The sequence below is a fragment of the Zootoca vivipara genome, chromosome 3, assembly GCF_965207765.1.
Source record: "Zootoca vivipara chromosome 3, rZooViv2.hap1.1, whole genome shotgun sequence".
In the NCBI taxonomy this organism is placed as follows: domain Eukaryota; kingdom Metazoa; phylum Chordata; class Lepidosauria; order Squamata; family Lacertidae; genus Zootoca; species Zootoca vivipara.
The window spans coordinates 25564566-25583799 of record NC_142586.1 but is presented as its reverse complement, the minus strand read 5'-3'; the positions used below and the strand labels follow the sequence as shown (position 1 = coordinate 25583799).

General features: G+C 45.3%; 1 protein-coding gene across 2 annotated transcripts in view; it reads right to left on the bottom strand.

Moving 5' to 3' along the window:
* The window catches only part of RNF144A (ring finger protein 144A), a 49507-nt gene extending 31800 nt beyond the window's left edge, over positions 1-17707 (bottom strand). The window contains exon 1 of one of the 2 annotated variants that reach the window (XM_035109891.3): positions 17287-17707. The gene's annotated coding sequence lies outside the window, so the exon portion shown is untranslated. Of the gene's footprint in view, positions 1-2116; positions 2181-17286 lie in introns of those variants that run through there. The other variant, XM_088665705.1, reaches the window with a different exon arrangement.
* Positions 17708-19234: the final 1527 nt, after the last annotated feature.

Genomic DNA, 19234 nt, shown 5'->3' with positions numbered 1-19234 from the left:
TATATTATCTTGTAATTGTATTCTTCCTTTGGAATTAGGTGGATCCAGAGGTTAAGGATCTCAAATACAGCTTGCTTCCTCCCCAATCTCAAACTCATAACCATCCTTAGGGTTAGGGTTAGCAATAATAGGAGCTAAAAAAAAATTGGAACACTTGGCAAAAATTGAAGTGAATTGTTCAGCATGAAACAGTCTTAGCAAAGAACAGGGCAGATGAATAAAAGGAAGAGCAGCCTGCACTATTTCAAAAGAGCAACTGTCTGGTAGTTAGAGAGATAGGCAATTAAAAAACAATTAAACAGCAACACCGGGTGAAAACTTTGCAGTGGCAATACAACCAGGGCTAATACATGATCAAAAGTAAGGAACAAGAGGGAAGTGTTAGGCTTTATGTGCAACTGTGAACTGGAGCTGTTTGATGATTTAAATGAAATGTGAAATGGCTGGTGAAAATATTTTAGCACCAGCTGACAGTCTGCAAAGAGACATCCAAGTGCTTTGATTCTGCAAGTCTTTGAGGTATTTTGTCAAAGCCTCGTTTCAAGATAAACCTCTAACACAAACTGCAGTTAACATTAATTTTCTCTTCCGTGTGAAATCTGTCTTCCACATTGGGAGTTCTAAAATGGAGCCCCCACCTTGAAACAAAAGACGGGGGTTAAACGGGAAGAAACTGTGCAAGCAGCCTGATTTGGCTGACAGATTTTGAGTGCTAGTAGGTATTGTGCTGCCTCCCTTTTTCCATAGAGGCAATGACAGATTTATGCACGTCTAATTGATGCCCCCACAGGCATCGTGGTGACTTGGAAGTGGCCGTCACACATGATGACCAGCCTTGTGACCCCCTACACAAATCAGGGGTTGCCTGTACACACAGATGAGACAATGGAAACAATCTGCATGGAACTGCCCATTTATTTACTTATTTATTTACAAATAAGGCATTAAATGTGAGTGCATATGTATAGGGAGACGGGATGTTTCACATTTCTATATTAGATGTGTTACAACACAGGTAGAGAAAACCCGTAACAACATATAGGACAGGCATCCCCAACCTTCGGCCCTCCAGATGTTTTGGACTACAATTCCCATCATCCCTGACCACTGGTCCTGTTAGCTAGGGTTCATGGGAGTTGTAGTGCCAAAACATCTGGAGTGCCGCAGGTTGGGGGTGCCTGTTATAGGATATTGAGACAAGCAAACTGCAAGTGCTCCCACCAATGCAACAAGGGCCCCTGCTTGCAACCATGTTTTCTGAAAGCACTCCAATGCCTGCAGCTGCATGGTCGGCATGTGTGCAGGAAGCAAAACTTTCTGCTATCGCTGCTCCTCTAATCTGGAAAAGCTGCATTAGCTGAAAGCTTGCTTGCCACGCATTTCTCAAGGCACCTGACACCTGCAAGGAGAAGCTGGCAATTGTAGGAATAAATCTAAGGCATTTGTTTGGGCAGGAAAGAGGGAGGGAGCACGAAGTTCTGCATGGGTGGCAATGATCCTCTGCCTTTAAGGGAGGACTGCCTGGTGTACAGCATTTCCGCAGAGGAAATTTTTCTAGGCCTGGAGAAGAAGTCATGGGAAAAAGCTTCCCCTGCTAAATTTCTAAAAGCCAAGGAGCTATTTAAAGGCATGGAATGTCTGCCAGGAAAAGGATTGGCAACTCTAGCAGAGGAGTGTCTCTCTCTCTCTCTCTCTGTGTGTGTGTGTGTGTAAAAACAGCGAAGATTCCTTGGTTTTAAGGAACAATTAGCAGTGCATGAAAATAACCAACAAAAATGTCAAACGACAGTGTTTGCGCAACCCAGTACATGTCGTTAAAATTAGATCAAACAAAGTAACAAAAAGGCAAGAGAGGGAACACCTAATACAGCCCCATCCCAAGACTGCAAGTCAGTCTCTTCTCCTCTATCCTCCTCCCCTGCCCAACATCCAGGTTCTAGATCTCTGGAATAATAATAATTATTATTATAATAAAAACCTCTGCAAACCTCAGTATCCTGGCAAAAAATAAATAAAAAATCCTAACCCAGCAAAGGGTAGCAATTATGAGCCCGTTATAAACCTGGATAAATAAAAAGCCTCAATTTTTATAAAGTGGCTGCAAATCATCACTTACAGTTATGAAACCCAGCTGGAGGGTTGCCAGATCCTGTCTGTCTAAGGCAGCCAACTTTGCGACTAGCACCTGTAAGGATGATTTAAAAAAAAACAAAACACCGACAGTGTGATCTATTGCAATTTGCATATGATAATGTTCATCTCCATACAGGAGAAAAGTTTCGCCGGCTAATTCTTGCCTTTTGTGCAGCTATGAAAAGGCATAGCTGCAGGGGCAGACTGAAAAGCTGGATCTAGGTGACAGTCCTATCTTGAAGCAGGCAGGACTCTGGGTTTTAACCCCAGGGTTTTAACCCCAGGGGCCTGTTGGAGAAAACTTGGAGGGGGCACAAAATCTCTGCCAGGAATATAAGCTGCAATTATATACCTACTGGCCTGAAAGTATGGAGTTGATTTCTGAGTAGGGACTGGCAATTCGGTCAAATTCAGTTTCTCATTTTTCTAATGTTTAGTTCAGTTCTCCACATTCTCACATAAGTTGGTGATTACAGTGGTACCTCGGTTTATGAACACAATTGGTTCCGGAAGTCTGTTCATAAACTGAAGCGTTCATAAACTGAAGCGAACTTTTCCATTGAAAGTAATGGAAAGTGGATTAATCCGTTCCAGACAGGTCCGCGAAGTACTTAAACTGAAGCGTTCATAAACTGAAACATGGGTGTAATTGGTTCCGGAAGTCTGTTCATAAACTGAAGCGTTCATAAACTGAAGCGAACTTTCCCATTAAAAGTAATGGAAAGTGAATTAATCCGTTCCAGATGGGTCCGCGGTGTTCATAAACCGAAAATTCATAAACCGAGGTGTTCATAAACCGAGGTTCCACTGTATTGTTTTAAGTCCTCGTGAAAATTCATCAGCAAATTTATCCTACTATATAGGCTTTTTATGCTGTTTTGCATAATCTACACATTTTGTAAATCAATTTCCCCTAATTCAATGCCTTTCCAATGTTGCTTCCACTAATAAGTACATAATAAGTGTGTGTTAGTACACACTGCTTGGCTGGAGAACCGCAACAAAAAATTGAAGAAGTGTGAATTCAAACGATGCCTGAATTTCAGTTTGTGTGATGTTTTGTAATTAGGTAGGTTTGCCTTTCAATGTGAATTAAATCTAATTTGTCCCCCATCCCTACCTCTGAGTAGACACAGTTTTAAATATCTTTATCTGTTGTATTTTATCAGCTAGGCAGTCGTTTTATTGGACTTGAGATGATAACAACAACATCAATAAACAACAACAGCAATGTTATTATTTGTACCTATTTGTACTTGTATTGTTTGTAACTGTCTTCTCTCAACCCAGAAGCACTTGTGTGTTGCAGGTGCAAGGTTAAAATAAATGACAAAAATACCAAGCTCTATCTTTACATTACTGCTGAATGAACTTCTGCATATACAGTGGAACCTCGGTTTATGAACACCTCGGTTTATGAATTTTCGGTTTATGAACGCCGCGGACCCATCTGGAACGGATTAATTCACTTTCCATTACTTTTAATGGGAAAGTTTGCTTCAGTTTATGACAGCTACCTCGGGAAAATGCAATACAAGCCAGGAAGAAAGACAGGAAGAATGAAAGTCTATTTTAGAGGCTAAGAAGGGAAATGTACCTACTGTGCAAGTTCAAAGCAGATCAGAACTGGGCACTTTGCCATGTGCAGTTATTAGCTAGCCCACCAGACTGGATGTCAAGTGAGAAAACACAGATCTTAACCCAGGCATCCCCAAACTGCGGCCCTCCAGATATTTTGGCCTACAACTCCCATGATCCCTAGCGAAGAGGACCAGTGGTCAGGGATGATGGGAATTGTAGTCCAAAACATCTGGAGGGCCAAAGCTTGGAGGTGCCTGTCTCAACCCAACAGATCGCCACCACAAGATACCACTGTCCTAAACTTGCCCTGGCTGGTTTTAGATTTGTCAGCTTCTGAGATCAGAAACTACCTCACTTGATAGCCACTTGTTATCACAATAATGGCAAAACAGCAACTAAACAACCACCCTGCCAGGAAACAACAACTCCAGGACAAATGGACCCCATCATGGGGTGTCAAGCGTTTAAAATTCCTTGCCTCTTTTTTTGCAAGAGTATTCCATATCAAAATCCACTTCTCTCTTCAGCCTTATTAAGAGCTATTATTCTGGTTGTATTTGATGAGTAAAAACAGTTCCCCCGCCCTTTCAAGTCATCCATGTGCCACAGGTAATTAGCTAACATAAATGGGCGAGGATATGCTCACTGGGTGACCCTGGGCAAATCACCACCTCTCAGCCTCAGAGGGGCTGCTCTGAACTATATATACACTGTATATTCCTGCATATAAGACTACTTTTCAACCCAGGAAAATCTTCTCAAAAGTCGGGGGTCGTCTTATACGCCGGGTCGTATTTCTTATGCGGCGAGTATATCCCAAACTCTATATTTTAACTGGGAAAGTTGGGGGTCGTCTTATACGCCCAGTTGTCTTATACGCCGGAATATACGGTGCCTGACCGTAACCTCCTCAGAGGAAGAGTGAGGTAGTTGTAGATGTCTTGTGGGCTAGTAGAAACATACCTGCAAGCCTGTCTCACTTTCCAATGCTGGGAAATCGTCAGACTGAAGGGGGGGGCATTACAACATGGAAGGCCTAACACTCCAATGTTCAGCAGTGCAACAAGTTCATCCTTCCTCAGCCAACAAAGATACAAGGACGTTCCAGGCTAGGTAGAAGACTCACCATTCTTCCTACTATCTCTACTGAAAACTAAGCAGATCCTATAGCACAGTACTATTCTGCTGCACAGCTTTCGTAAAAATCAATAAAAGGTTTGCTAGAAACCAGAGAGGGAAGCTGATGTTCTGTTGTAGCAGGATTAATCTGAGGAAACAGACCCAATGATTCCAGAGTGCACTGTTGGTGGGGAGGGAGGAACTGTGTCAAATTTAAGCCAGTTGTTTTCCTCAGTAATAAAATTTTTTTAAAAAAAATGATTCCGGGGAACAGCAGGACAGAGAAGATTAGCTGGCTATACCCATGCCGGTTTCCTTGAGCTGCTGAGGCAACAGTTGCCATGTATATTATTCTAACCTCAATTCAAGGCTTCCGATTCAAGATCTGATTTAAAGTGCTAGTGACACATACAAGTCCTAAACAGCTTGGGACCCAAATCTCTGCAATACCAGACAACTAAATCTGCTTGCAGACCCTGCCAAGATTCAGGGTGAGGGGATACACAGGGCAGCCTTCTCTGTGGGGTGGCCTCGACTCAGGCGTGTCTGTCTCCCACATGGTTAGGTTTCAGGCACCAATTGAAAACCTTTTTATTTACCTAGTCTTGTACAGTTTGCCAAATAGCAGCTCCTCTCCTTATCAGCAACATACAGTGGAACCTTGGTTTATGAACACCTCAGTTTATGAATTTTCGGTTTACGAACGCCGCAGACCCATCTGGAACGGATTAATTCACTTTCCATTACTTTCAATGGGAAAGTTCGCTTCAGTTTATGAACAGACTTCTGAAACCAATTACACCCATGCTTCGGGTTAAGTACGCTTCAGGTTGAGTACTCCGCGGACCCTTCTGGAACGGATTAATCCACTTTCCATTACTTTCAATGGGAAAGTTCGCTTCAGTTTATGAACGCTTCAGTTTAAGTACTCCGCAGACCGTCTGGAACAGATTCATCCACTTTTCATTACTTTCAATGGGAAAGTTCGCTTCAGTTTATGAACGCTTCAGTTTATGAACAGACTTTCGGAACCAATTGTGTTCATAAACCGAGGTACCACTGTATGTATTTCTGCTTTCGTGATTCGCTATTCATTTTTTCGTCCATGCATGCTTTTAGCTCTTCTACTGAAATTAGAGGATGAAATCAGGAGAGGATCAACAACCCCTGGCGGAATGATGGGCTCTTCATGTTTCTCAATGGTCTTAAAACAACGCCCAGTTCCACCCATTGTTTTGACACAGAAAGGTCAACATACAGCAATTTTACCATATTTGGGGTTAATAATAATAATAATAATAATAATAATAATAATAATAATAATAATTTATTATTTATACCCCGCCCACCTGGCCGGGTTCCCCCAGCCACTCTGGGCGGCTTCCAACAAAATGTCAAAATACAGAAATCCATCAGACATTAAAAGCTTCCCTGAACATATTTTGTTTGTATGCCCTGTTCGTTGGCAAAGGTTGGCGCTTACCTATCAGGGCAAATCATTTTTTGTTTGGCTCCCCCCCCCCCCGCTCCCCACATGGTGCAAATATTTGCTCTCAATCATAAACAGGCATATTCAAATGAAATATTCACCCCATGAGAAGTAACTTTGTGAAGATTCTTCCAATAACATGGCAGTTACTGTATGCAGAAATGAGCTGACTTCAACCTGCATGTGAATGACCCCCCAAAATGTTCAGCTATGGGGTGTGGCTCTAACAGTCTGGAATTCCACCTTTCTTTGTCCCGGATTAGATTTATTTCGAAATCCGCTATGTGCTGTCTACGTGGGGCTGGCCACACCGATTCCCAAAAGCCACCAGCATATGTGTAAAAGTTAGTGTGTATGCGTGGGTCTGGGAACCTGTGACCCTCATATGTTAATGTACTCCAGCTCCCATCAGCCTCAAGCAGCATGGTCAATGGTCAGAGCTGATGATGAGTTGTAGCTCATCAAAATCCGGAGGGCCTCAGATGTAGGTGCTCAAAACATACTTGAGATTTTATCAATTCACTGAAGTCAAATCACTTTTAAAAACAAACTGTGTAGAGCAGTTTGGCACTGAATCATTTGTACTGGAAAGCTTCCTGTACACACGCGCACACACACACACACACACACACACACACACACACACACCAACTTTGGTCTGCATCCATCCAAGGCTGCAGAAAGCATCTGGCATTGACAGTTCAGAAATAAGTGTTCCGAGGCACATTAAAACAGTATCCCATTCATCTCATCTTGAGCATAATGAAAACCACAAGAAGTACTCTACTAGATAAAACGAGACCACACCTGTCAAAATGCCATTTACTTCAAATTCCCCGTGTTTCAAAACACTAAGTGTTAGTGGACCAAGCAGATGATCTAGGGCCATAAAAGCTTGTTAACGCAAAATTAAAAGGGAGATACGAGAAAGAAAAACACAACAGAAGTTTCTCAGAAGTTATAAAACATGGCCACTCTGTTGTATACCCAGCTGAACTGTAAGATCTTCAGAGGGGGCATCGCTAACCATACCATCATTGGCAAACTGTTGTTTAACAATTTCTCAGATGTGGGTCTCTTCTGTGGTATTACCGACCCTCTGAAATGCTCTTCCTTGTCCAGCACAGGAGACACCACACATAATGAGCTTCAGACTTCTTCAAATGGGAAGTCTCATCTGTTCCAACAGGATATCACTGACAGCAAGTATTAGTGCTTCACTTATTCTCTCACAAACTATATGTATCCATCAGATTTCCATGGTTCTGTGCAAGTTGAAAGGAGATCTGTGTGCCTTGCCAGGGGTGACAACCTTTGGCGCTCCAGATGTTGCTGAACTACAGCTTCCATCAGCCCCAGCAAGCATGGCCAATGGCCATGGATGATGCAAGTTGTAGTTTAGCAACATCTGGAGGCTAACAAAGGTTCTTCATGAAATCTGGGTGTCCAACCATTTGGAGAAGCCAATGTATGTACAGCTGTATGCACGTAGAAAAACCCCTTTCCATGTTTGCACTGAACACAAAAAGTTTGGGAGACAGAGCTATCGGGCCTGATCAGTCCTCCTCAAATGTATCCAGCATGCATGAAAATGGGGGGAGAAATTGTATGACTGAATTGGGCTATGGATTTCAAACAGAATGAAATGAGACAAAAACTGAAATTTTACTGGAATGGATGAAGTAAATAATTATATATAGAAGTCAGATGAAGAATCAGAAGTTGTTTAGCTTCTTTACTTCTCTCTCTGAAATCTTTTTCATTTCCTTTTTCTCTATCTCTCCCTCTTTCTTTTTTCCTTCATCCCCTTTCCTTTCTTTTTCTTCCCCCCCCCCTTAGATTATTGTTTTAGTTTGGACAAAAAAAAAGCTATTTGATAATAATCTTTGTATTTTTCTTTATAAATCCTAATTTTTTAAAAAAATTATAAAGAAATCACCTTCGGATAACACAAAGATTCAGGATGATCAATCTCCCCACAGAATAGAAAGGCATCTTCTTGAGCATCTTAGTGTGTGGAAAGATGCAAAAGTTCCACTTTGGGTGCACTGAGGAAGTGCAGGAACAGAAAGTGCAAGTCACTTTTGTACCATTTCCCAGCATCTCCAAACATCTCGAGTCCCTCTAAATAATAAACGATGCTTTCTTTTTCTATGTTGATGTGTTTGTTTCCTTTGCCTCCCGCTCCCTCCCCTACCGAATCACTGGAGGAGACGGTGACTAGTTCACACCATCCCAAGGGGATTGTTGTTCTGCTCCCAGCTTGAATAACATTCAGTTGTCGGCAGCACTGGGAGTACACAAAGTGGGCCCTTACGGCTAGGATTAGGTGCCCACGAACAAAGGTTTAGAGATCCAGGGATAAGGATCACCCTGACATCACATCTCATGGTGCCTCGGAGGGCACAGGTGCAGTCTAGTAGCAGCTCCCAGGAGCCACAGTTCTCTCCAGACGGGAAGAAGCTTGTTGGTGGTACTTCACCTCTGCTTCTTCCAAGGCAGCTACAAGTGCTTCTCGGGTGGGGAGTTCCATGGCTTTGTTGGGAGGCTGGCACCTCAGATGGGCTACAAATAACTTCCTGCCTCTGTCCAGCCCAGGGAAAGCCTTTAATGGTAGAGAAAGCACATGCCAGGACACCTGCACATCACTTGCAAGCTGCTGTACACAGTTTGCCCAAGACCCCCTTGCTGTGTGGTACCCAATTCAATGTTCATCTGTGCTGCCTGCTTCTCCAAGGTCAAGTATGGCTCTGGAAATACTTAGTTCTCAGTGTGTGTGTTAGGAACCAGCTCTGTATCAGAGCTAAGCCACAACCAGATATCAGAGGGAAATCAGGAGATGGGAACCAGATGTCAGTAATAGGGTCATGGAGTGAGAAAGTGGTCAGCTGGGGGGTGTTTTTTAGTGGGGCGAGGGAGACACTTAACCCAGGAGTCAAAGCCAGGAGTCCGAACCTACAAGCAAACAAAAATGTGCTAGAGCAGTACAACCACAGCTGTGGGAAGATACTCCAAGCAAGCCACAGTTGGAGTTGCTCCCAACACAGAGAACCAGATTGAGTCTAACCCATAGACATATGTGACAGCCAGGAGCTAAGTAGCTGAGACAGAAGTATTTTCTAAAAGTTGGATATCTAGCTGGAGTCACAACTATCTCCAGGCTGATCCATACATACATACATGCATGCATGCATGCTCTTCCCTACTTCATGACTGTCAGACTTCATAATGGACCATCACCACAGGCAGCAAAGAGTTGCCATCACCAACAGAGGGCTTTTTAGTAGCTGACACATTTAACAGTCAATCAAATAAGAGCTGACAGAAAGATCAAGGATGCATGTGAATCATGCGTGAAACAGGCCTCAGATGAGAATTTTGCACCTCAGGTTCAAAGAATTCCCGCATGAGAGGCGGTAGCAAAGCTATCTAGAAATTGCAGCAGAATTTAAAGGATATTATTTTGAGTGCAGTTTTCTGTTGAAAACTCCAAACCTCCAAAAGCTACCCTTTCAAAATATTAGCTAAATGTCTACCTGGGCTGGAGTTCCTATTTCTCAAAAGTCTGGACCCCAAAAGACCCAGTGTTCTGCTTTTAGTGTACTGGAGCTTGGAAATATCCTGCTAATATGCTGCTTTATTTCTTCTTCTTTCACATACTTCTGGAGAAGACAGCAAGAATGGATTACATGGGCAGCTCCTGAATGAGACATTATCTAGAGGCTTTCGAGGGAGCAACTGAGCCCTTTATGGTTACAATTGTTTTTGAAATGTCTGGAACATAATGCGCCAAAAGACCTAAATAGATAAAAAGAACCCTGACTGCTGCTTCTTTTTACCTCCCTATAAAAATCTAGGAATGATACTGTACTGTAGGTTCTAGTAAACAGATAGAATTTTCAAACCAGTTAATTTCGGAAAATCCAATAATAATTGGTGGCACGTGAGCATTTTCCCCAAAAGTACTGCAAAGCAAAAATGCCAAATACCTTCCATAAAAAGCACAATTTAGAGCAGCATTTCTGAAACACTACTCAGGTGTTCTCAGAGGCATAGGTCAGTCTTTTTATGGAACCAAATTATTCTGGAGAAGCTGGCCTCTGCATTTAACGGGCAGTCCAGAAGTATGAGTAGCCAAAACAAAGATGTATGTATGTTCTATATTACACAGGATGGCAAGTGACGGCATCGAAGGACAACTCAGTTAGGCTGAAACAACTTTCCACCTTCCTTAAATTTAAGGATGGGGGCACAGGCCCCTGGTGCTGAGTGGAACTCTGAACAAACAGCCTCATTCTGTCAGCCTGCCCAAGCAACACCAACAGACACCAACAGCAAGAAGTCATCCTCTGTACCAGCTGGGGAAAGGTGTCAGACGATGGTCCTTTAAAACATTTCCCTAAAATATTTGGAGGGATAGCCACACGCTTGATATCATCCGCTGACACCTCTGCTGTTGGAGTTACCCTGGACAGAAACATGTGGCCAAGCATTCTCAAAACAATTAACTTCCAGGAATTTTTAAGAATGGATCTCCTTAGTTCAAAAGCTTACAAATTTAGTGCCAAGCAACCTAGAAAATCTAAGATTATTTCGTTTTCACTCGCTACTGTTGTTGTGATTCCTTCCCTTAGCTTACTCATTAAATTGCCTTCCACTATCCATTCCGCTGCCATCTGACCCCCACTGTTTCTTCCACCCATGTATAAATGTGCCTCTTAAGATAACCCTTTCCCCCATCTTATGAAGTAGACTCCAGTCCATGCAAGCTAATGCCACGGTAAACTTGCTATTTGTTAAAATGTCGCATAGATTCTTTGCTTTCTTTAATCCGTTCCTGAACCGTGCGAGAATCCACCCTCTCCCCCCAAGTCTTCTAAATTTCCCCAAGAGCTAATGAAGAGAAATGTTGAAACCTTTTTGGAAGTCCAATGGGTGACTTCCTCCATGTTTGCTGACAGTGTCAAAGAATTCTGAAAAATTGGTGAGGCAGGAGTACCAGCAGCCTTTTCTATAAAGCCATGCCCATGCTGTGCTTTATGCTAGCTGCTTATCTGCATGGTGGGTGGTGTTGAAGGTAGAGATAATGTGGTCCCTAAAACAGAAGAAAGTAACTACTGCTCAGCAGATGCCTACTTGAGTGTTGGGAAGGCCTTTCCAACCAGTGTTCAACATCAGGCAGGTGCCAGGTGCTTTTTGCACCTGGCTATCGGCCACTTGTGACCAAGTGAAGATTCCTGGTTGCCAAGATGGCGCCTGACATCTCCATCATTTGGAGGTGCCTGCCTGGGGATCATTGGATCTTGACTGTTTCCACACACTAATTTCACATCCTGCAGAATTCTATCAGTTTTATTTTATCTGCACAATCGGAACGAATTTCAGGAACCAAACTTGGCTTTTGCTGTGCAGTGAATGACGACATAGTTAATTGTTGTAGCTTGTCTCCACTTACCCCACCCCACTGCCCTGCTCACAGTTGTGAAGACTATTCTTATGTTATGAATGGTCCATGTCACCATTAAGAAAAAAGAGGTAGGAATAGGCCAATATCTATGTGGACTGTCGCTGGATCAAGTGACTTTTACTCTCAAAGTTCTTAACCAAGCTCAAGGTTGGCTTCTGCACTAGCCCGATGTTTAACTGATATAATCAATCAGAGTCAGTCCATCATTTGGAAAATAAGACTTTAGAGCTATCTTGCCCCAAAATGGCAAATGAACATTCTGTTTTGGCGACTGCAACCCTGGTTTAAGGAGCCATTTAGTGCCTAGCTAATATATCTGAGATTCTAACACTGTTCCCAACCCCCTCAAAATAGCCAGTTTCTCCCTTGTGATTCAGAAGTACAGTGTGCAGTTGAGGGCTGATGATGAAATGGACACTATACCTAAGGGTACAATTAACCAAACACTGGCGCCCCATTAAAAGAAATAAAAAAGACACTGAGATCACACCAGCATAAGCGATTAGCGAGTGAGCAGTACAATTAATTCTATTCCCACCCCTACCCCCCAGCCAAGGTTGCCAAATGTTTCCTGATAGGACTTCTGGGTCTTTAATACCTAGTGTATATTCCTGCGTATAAGACTACTTTTTAACCCAGGGAAATCTTCTCAAAAGTTGGGGGTCGTCTTATACGCTGGGTCGTATTTCTTATACAGCGAGTATATCCCAAACTATATTTTAACTGGAAAAGTTGGGGGTCGTCTTATATGCCCAGTTGTCTTATATGCCGGAATATACGGTACCTGGCGTGCAGAAATGTAGCAGGTGCAGCTTTAGCCATCCATTCATCTTCATGGCAGGAGAAGCTTCATCTGCTATATTTCTGCCTGTCAGACAGCTGTTAAAAGGCAAAGGAACCGGCCAGAGCAAAAGAAAAAGAAGAGAAAGTTGGTAGCCTTTATTTTTAATCAGCTTACACTGCCTTCTCTCTCTCATATAAAAGAGCTGTTTCAACCCCTGTGCTGAAAGGTATAGCTATTCCACCGTTGTGCTGAGAAGCTGCAGATAATTTTGCACAAAAGGCCACAAGCAAGTTCCTTCTTTTGCAGATTTAACTTCATGGTGCTGTAAATATTTACAGCAATGTTCCTTCCATCTCACCCAACTCCCCCCACCTTCTGTTTCTGGGGAAACCCAGCCAGATGGGTGGGGTATAAATAATAATAATAATTTTGTTGTTGTTGTTTGTTGTTATTTCCCCTCTTATAGATAATAAGGAAACCCTCAGTAGATACTCACATTTAAACTGACAAGCAAAAAAGCTAAGAGGATGGAGAGATCTCTTGAAGAGAAACTATAGGATCCTCATTACTCCCCATAAAGGCTTGGTGTGCTGCTACAGATAAGAAATGGCTGGGAAGCAAAAGAGAACAAGAATTCTGAAGGATGTGAAGAGGTCAAAAGTCAGCGAGGGAGGCTCATATAATTAGACCGGAAGATCTCCTGGAATAAAATAAGATTCCTATGATGTAACTAGATTTGAAATAGCCTGGGGTGAATCATGACATTAATGAAATCTGCCCCAAAATATAAGCCAAGATGGAAAGGACGCAGAGAACTCCATCAAATTATGGAAAATGCAGGCAAAACAGCAACAACTAAGAAGTTTTCATGCTGTCAGTGTTTAGCTAGCAAAGGATGGACTCCCTCATGATAAGCCACCCAGTTAATTCATCCGTTACAGATACTCAAAAATTAAAATTCCAGATTTCATCCCCAACTGCAGGTGGCTTCAACTTTGCAGATTTTAAAATCTACAGGCTTAAGAAAACACACAACCAGTTTTAAATTTAGGCCTTTACTTTAGGAGCTAAAATTAAATAGCTGTTTTGGAATGCATAGCTTTTTTAGCTTCTGGAATTCATGCTGCTGTTCCATTTATTTTTAACTGGTCTATGATTCGGGTAATTTTGCGCTGCTAGCATTTAAAATGGTCTAGTTTGGCTTTAAATGGTACTGTATTGTGTTTTTATGATAGGTAAGCCACCTTGTAAGGACTATGCCCATAAAGGCAGCCGATAAATAAGTTTATAAGTAAATAAGTACAGCCCAGACACGATGCAACACATGCACATATATTCCTAAATTTTGATTTACGCAGGGAAGGAACCTGTGTCGCCTGAAAGCTTGCATACAGCAATTCTGAACGACGACTTGGCCAAGCAATACTTATTGCCTTTCTTTCTCCGTGTTCTATTTCTTACACTTCGATCTCCCTCTTCGCCTCTTTACGGGAAGCAAGGTTATGGATAAATGCCCGGCGCTGCTGCGTTGACAGCATACTTGAGGGTACCATTCCTCCTCCCTGCCCCCATCTATCTACTTTATGTTTCCCTGCAGCAAATGATGAGTATCCTGAGTCAATTTGTGTGGGTTTCTTGCCAGAAGCTTCAGCAAGGCTCGCTTTAAAAAACATACCAAGAATAGCATATGAGCCTCTCCAGGCAAGCAGAGTTGGAGGGAGTGGAATATTCGCCAGGCCAGCCTATGGATGAGATGGCCGGAGCTCCTTTAGAGAACACGTCAGGGGGCCTCTGTGCAGTTCTGTGGTCTCGAGGTGGTAGGATGCAACATACCAGTTCCTCCTACACTTGGTATTTGCACAATTCTGCTGCTTCTTCTGAGGCTAATTTTAGGCACACGCCACCTTTCAGCCATTTTAGCAGATCTGAACTTCCAAGAGCAAGGCATCTGCCAGTAGCAACACGAGAGAGAGAGAGAGAGAGAGAGAGAGAGAGAGAGAGAGAGAGAGAGAGAGACTTGACATTCACGTAACTCTGGCTCCTCCAGCGGACAGAGGGAATGGGGAAAAGGGGCTTGCACTCTAAGCCTCAACACTTCCACACTTGCATTTTGAAAAACCCACTTGTGAAGTGCCCAAAGAATGTATTGCAAAAGAATTGTTGTTGTTGTTTGTTGTATCAGGATGTTTGCTAAACATGTGAACAGGAGGTACAAAGCGTTCCCAGATTGTGAACCAGGTACTCCATAAACCAGAATGCCCCCTTATGTTGTCCATTAATTGGTCCAGGCAAGCTCCGCCATCTGGTTCCTTATGATCACAAGGAAGTGGTTCACACATGCGAGCCGGCCACTTTCTCTTCCCCACCCATCTCTCAAGCGGCCTCACCCAAGGCTTCCCTGGTTATAAGGGTTGCACAGACAACAGATCCACAGTGGCTTCAGGCAGCAATAGCCAGCAGCAATGCCAATGCTTTTCTAGCCGGAGCGATTGGGGGTTTCACACACAAGATCCCCATAACAAGAAGCGGCAAGCATGGGTTCAGGAAAGGGGTGGAAGCCAGGGTGTGTAAACCAGTGCTTCCCAAACTTGGCTGTCTCCAGCTGCTTTTGGACTACCACTCCCATCATCCCTAGGTAGCAGGACCACTGGTCAGGGATAATGGGAAGTGTAGCCCAAAAGCAGCTGGAGAGCCAAGTTTGGGGAACCCTGCTCTAATGGAAGCCTCCACTGGATCAAATGGCTTTCGAACAGGGGATGGACGTGGCTGGATAGCACTCTTGCATCACAAAGCAGAACCCATAAGTGTGAGATGGATGAAATGACAACAGGTGCAGCTGCTCCCAACAATGTATTCTGAAGAGGCAAGTTCATCTGAAAATGTCCACAGGTATAAGTCAATTACCCAACAGCAGGGATGGGGAACCTACCGCCTTCCTGATGCTGTTGGAATCCAACTCCCATCAGCCCCAGGCAGAATGGCCAATGCTCTCAAATGATGGGAGTTAGGAGTCCTTAAAAAAAAAACCATCTGGGGGTTCAACAACCACAGGTTCCCCATCACAGCCTTACAGCCTTGACGTTCCCGAGGGACATAATATTATCCAGTCTCAACAAATCAGAGAACCAGCAAAGGGGAATCTCTCGGCGTTATAATCATATCCATCCACCCATCCACACGTAGCACCATCCCAGGCCTAAATCCTCGGAAAGCTTCTTAAATACTCTCCCAACGCTTTCCCCTCTGTTCTGGCAGCCCTCCCCACATACTCAGACCTTCAAGTGCGGCCAAAGGTTGTCAGATCTCGCCCTTTTTCCCCCCTGCAGAAAATCTGCCAGTGGAAAGGATTAAGTTGGGAGATTGCTCTCCCTGCTGCTGCTTCTCCATCTGAAGGGATTCCAAGGCTGCCTGAGTATTAGTGTCGGTGGAGGCTGTGGATGCTGGCTGCATCCCCCTGCCTTTTTGTACTGTCTCTACAAACCTGCTTCTTGGCTGGGGCAGGGTGGGGGAAACTAAGCAAAAGAAAAAAATTGCCCCATGGGCACAGAGGGCTTTATAAATGGAGGGTAATGTCAGGATGGATGCCAAATGCGGTAGGTGGACAGCAGGAGAGAAGCCCATGATTATATTAAATTGTGTGCGTACAAAGAATCATAGAGTCGGAAGGGACCCCAAGGGTCATCTAGTCCAACCCCCTGCTATACAGGAATCCTGCGCACAGCCGTGCCTTGGTAGGCTCGGACCACCAAGGTTCGAGGTCAGCAGCCAGATGCAATGACCCATTGTGCCACATGATGCCAAAAAGCTATCCAATAAAGTACTTCCACAGCCATCAGTACCTGCCACGGGTGCCAATCAAGCAGGTTTTTCCCCCATACACCCTCATTTATTGGCCAGTGTGCAGGCCAGCTAACGGAAATAAATAACCGACATTAAAACCAATTCCAAGAGAGATAAATAACCAACACAAAACCAATTTGTGCCTCTTGGCGATCAAGGACTTGCGTGGTTCCCCCCCCCCCCCCAGGGAGATGCTATCTATATAGCACTTTAGAAATCAAGAAGCTTTAAGAGGCAGCCCGATCCAATTTCCTACGCTCATTTGCCTGGCGGAAAAGAGTGAGGAGAATAGCCAATGATGCCCATCACCCAAGAGGCAGAGGACCCTTCAGAGTGCATGCACACCCACCGACCCAGCCGGAGGGACAGGCGAGAATCTGGAATCCGCATTCCCAGCCGCCCCGGGAGGGCAAAGTGAACTTCTCCAAGGCGCCACCGCCTCAGCCTCTTTTGGGGGGGGGGGGGCTAAAATCTAACCCTGCACAGGGGTGCCAACTTGAACAAAATATTGGGAATGGGGGACCAGGTAAGCTCCGCCCCGCGTAATCCATCACAAGACGTGGCGGTGCGCACACGCCATTTGAATGGCAATGTCCATAAACTGGGGGGGAAGGGGCAGCCCCCTCCAATATTTTATTGGGAGAGGGGAGCGAAGGGGAGACCTCGGCCCTAGGAAGGGGCTCCTATGCCCGCATCTTCGTCACCGGGAAGGAAACACAAAGCGCGAGAGGCAGCGCGGGCAAGGCGCGCGTCGGTGCGGACGCCTCGGAGAAGGAGCCGCCTCTCGCCTCTCCCCGAGCCAGCGGCCTAGCGAGCGCGCCATCCCCGTCGGATGCAAGCAGACACAAAGCCGAGCGCGCCGCGCCGCCTTACCCTCCTGCCGTCGCGCGGGGAGAAGGTGGGACTGTGGACGCCGCTGCCTCTTCCCTCCTGCGCTGCTGCTGCTGCTTCTCCTCCTCCTCCTCCGCCCGCTCGCCTGGACCGCTGCGCCTCAGTCTCCCGCGCTGCCTTGCCCGGGTGTTGCCTCTTGGCGCATTGTGTGCGGCTGCCTCCGCCCGCGCTGCTTTCACGGCGAAGTCTTGCCCGCGCGCCTGGGAGCTTCTGACTCTCCCTCTCCCGCCGCCGCTCCTTTTCTTCTTCTCCTCCTGCCCGCCGCCCGCCTCCCCGAAGGAAGGGAGGAGGAGAGGGGAGGAAGGAAGGAAAAGGGAGCAGCTAATCTGAGCGCAAGGACGCCATTAAGCTCCGGCGGCTTTGCAGCCGCGGCGGCTGGGCTTTGAAGCGCGCCGCTTAAGTCGGGGCGCGGCGCGCGAGCGGGGAGGAGGCGCCCCCTGCCGGCCCGCGGCGGACGCTCCAGTTCGCGCCTGGCTCAGACGGGGCGGAGGCTTGGCGTGGTGCGGGGTCTCCTTTCTCCGGCTTGGGAAAGAGAAGCGCCTCCGGGGAAGAGGGCTCCAGGAGCTGGAGGGCGGTTTCTTCACCCATTGCGAAAAAGCGCCTCTGGGTGGGTTGTGCGGCTGTGTGCGAATGCCTGCCGTCGACCCGTGACAGAAAGCGAGGAGAGATTGTGTCCTCCCTGGCCAATATAGGTAAGATGAGTGTGAGTAAAAACTAGCCTAAGTACTGTAAGTACGTACACAGGTGGGGTTGGACTACAACTCCCGTCATCTCTGTCTTCTGGTCCCTGCTGGCTAGGGATGGGTGAGGGTTGTAGTACAACATCATCTAGGAATCCGAGATGGAGAAAGGTAATAGGCACATTCATTGCTTCACCTGGGCAGCGTGTATGGAGCACCCGGGCTGCCCAGATGACAAGCCTCACTGACATACCATCTCAGGACTATTTAATTGCCCATCTTCTAACATTGTGTATGCCATCAAATGCCAACAGTGCCCTTCAGCTCTCTATATTGGACAAACAGGCCAAACCCTACGCTAAAGGATAAATGGACATAAATCTGACATCAGGAACCAGAAGACAGAAAAACCAGTAGGAGAACACTTCAATCTCCCAGGACATTCTATACAAGATCTCAAAGTAGCTGTCTTACTACAAAAGAATTTCAGAAATAGACTGGAAAGAGAAGTTGCTGAATTACAACTTATCACCAAGCTCAAAACCATGGAGGGACCTGGTTTGAACAGAGATATCGGATTCTTATCTCATTATACATGATAAGCGATCTTCAGCCATCTCAACCCTTGCTTTTTCATGCAAAACCATTTGCAGTCGTTTTCGGTCATCAACAGCTATCAGTCAGTCAATCACCCACTTCCACCACCCTTCTGAGTGATCCCCCCTCCCCTCCCCATCCCCACCCCTCCCCACCCCTTCTCTACATAAGTGCCTGGGGACTTCTATTTCACTGTATCTGAAGAAGTGTGCATGCACACGAAAGCTCATACCAAAATAAAAACTTAGTTGGTCTTTAAGGTGCTACTGAAGGAATTTTTTTATTTTACTTCAACCCAGACCAACACGGCTACCTACCTGTAACCAAGCCTCACTGATGTGGTTCGAAGGAAAGCAGAGCAATACATTTAGCACCAGTTTGGCTGCAGGAGTTGCCGGAAGGAGGCGTACAAAGTGCCATCCAACCGCCTTAGGGACTCCACTCTGGATTTGTGTAGCCTTTTCTTCTCCTGAGGCAGTTCAGGTTTACAGGCGTTTCTTCTAGATGGGCTACCTTCCCAAGTTGATGACCCATATCTGCTCCTCTCTTCCCTCTACAGCAGGCATCCCCAACCTTCGGCCCTCCAGATGTTTTGGACTACAATTCCCATCATCCCTGACCACTGGTCCTGTTAGCTAGGGATCATGGGAGTT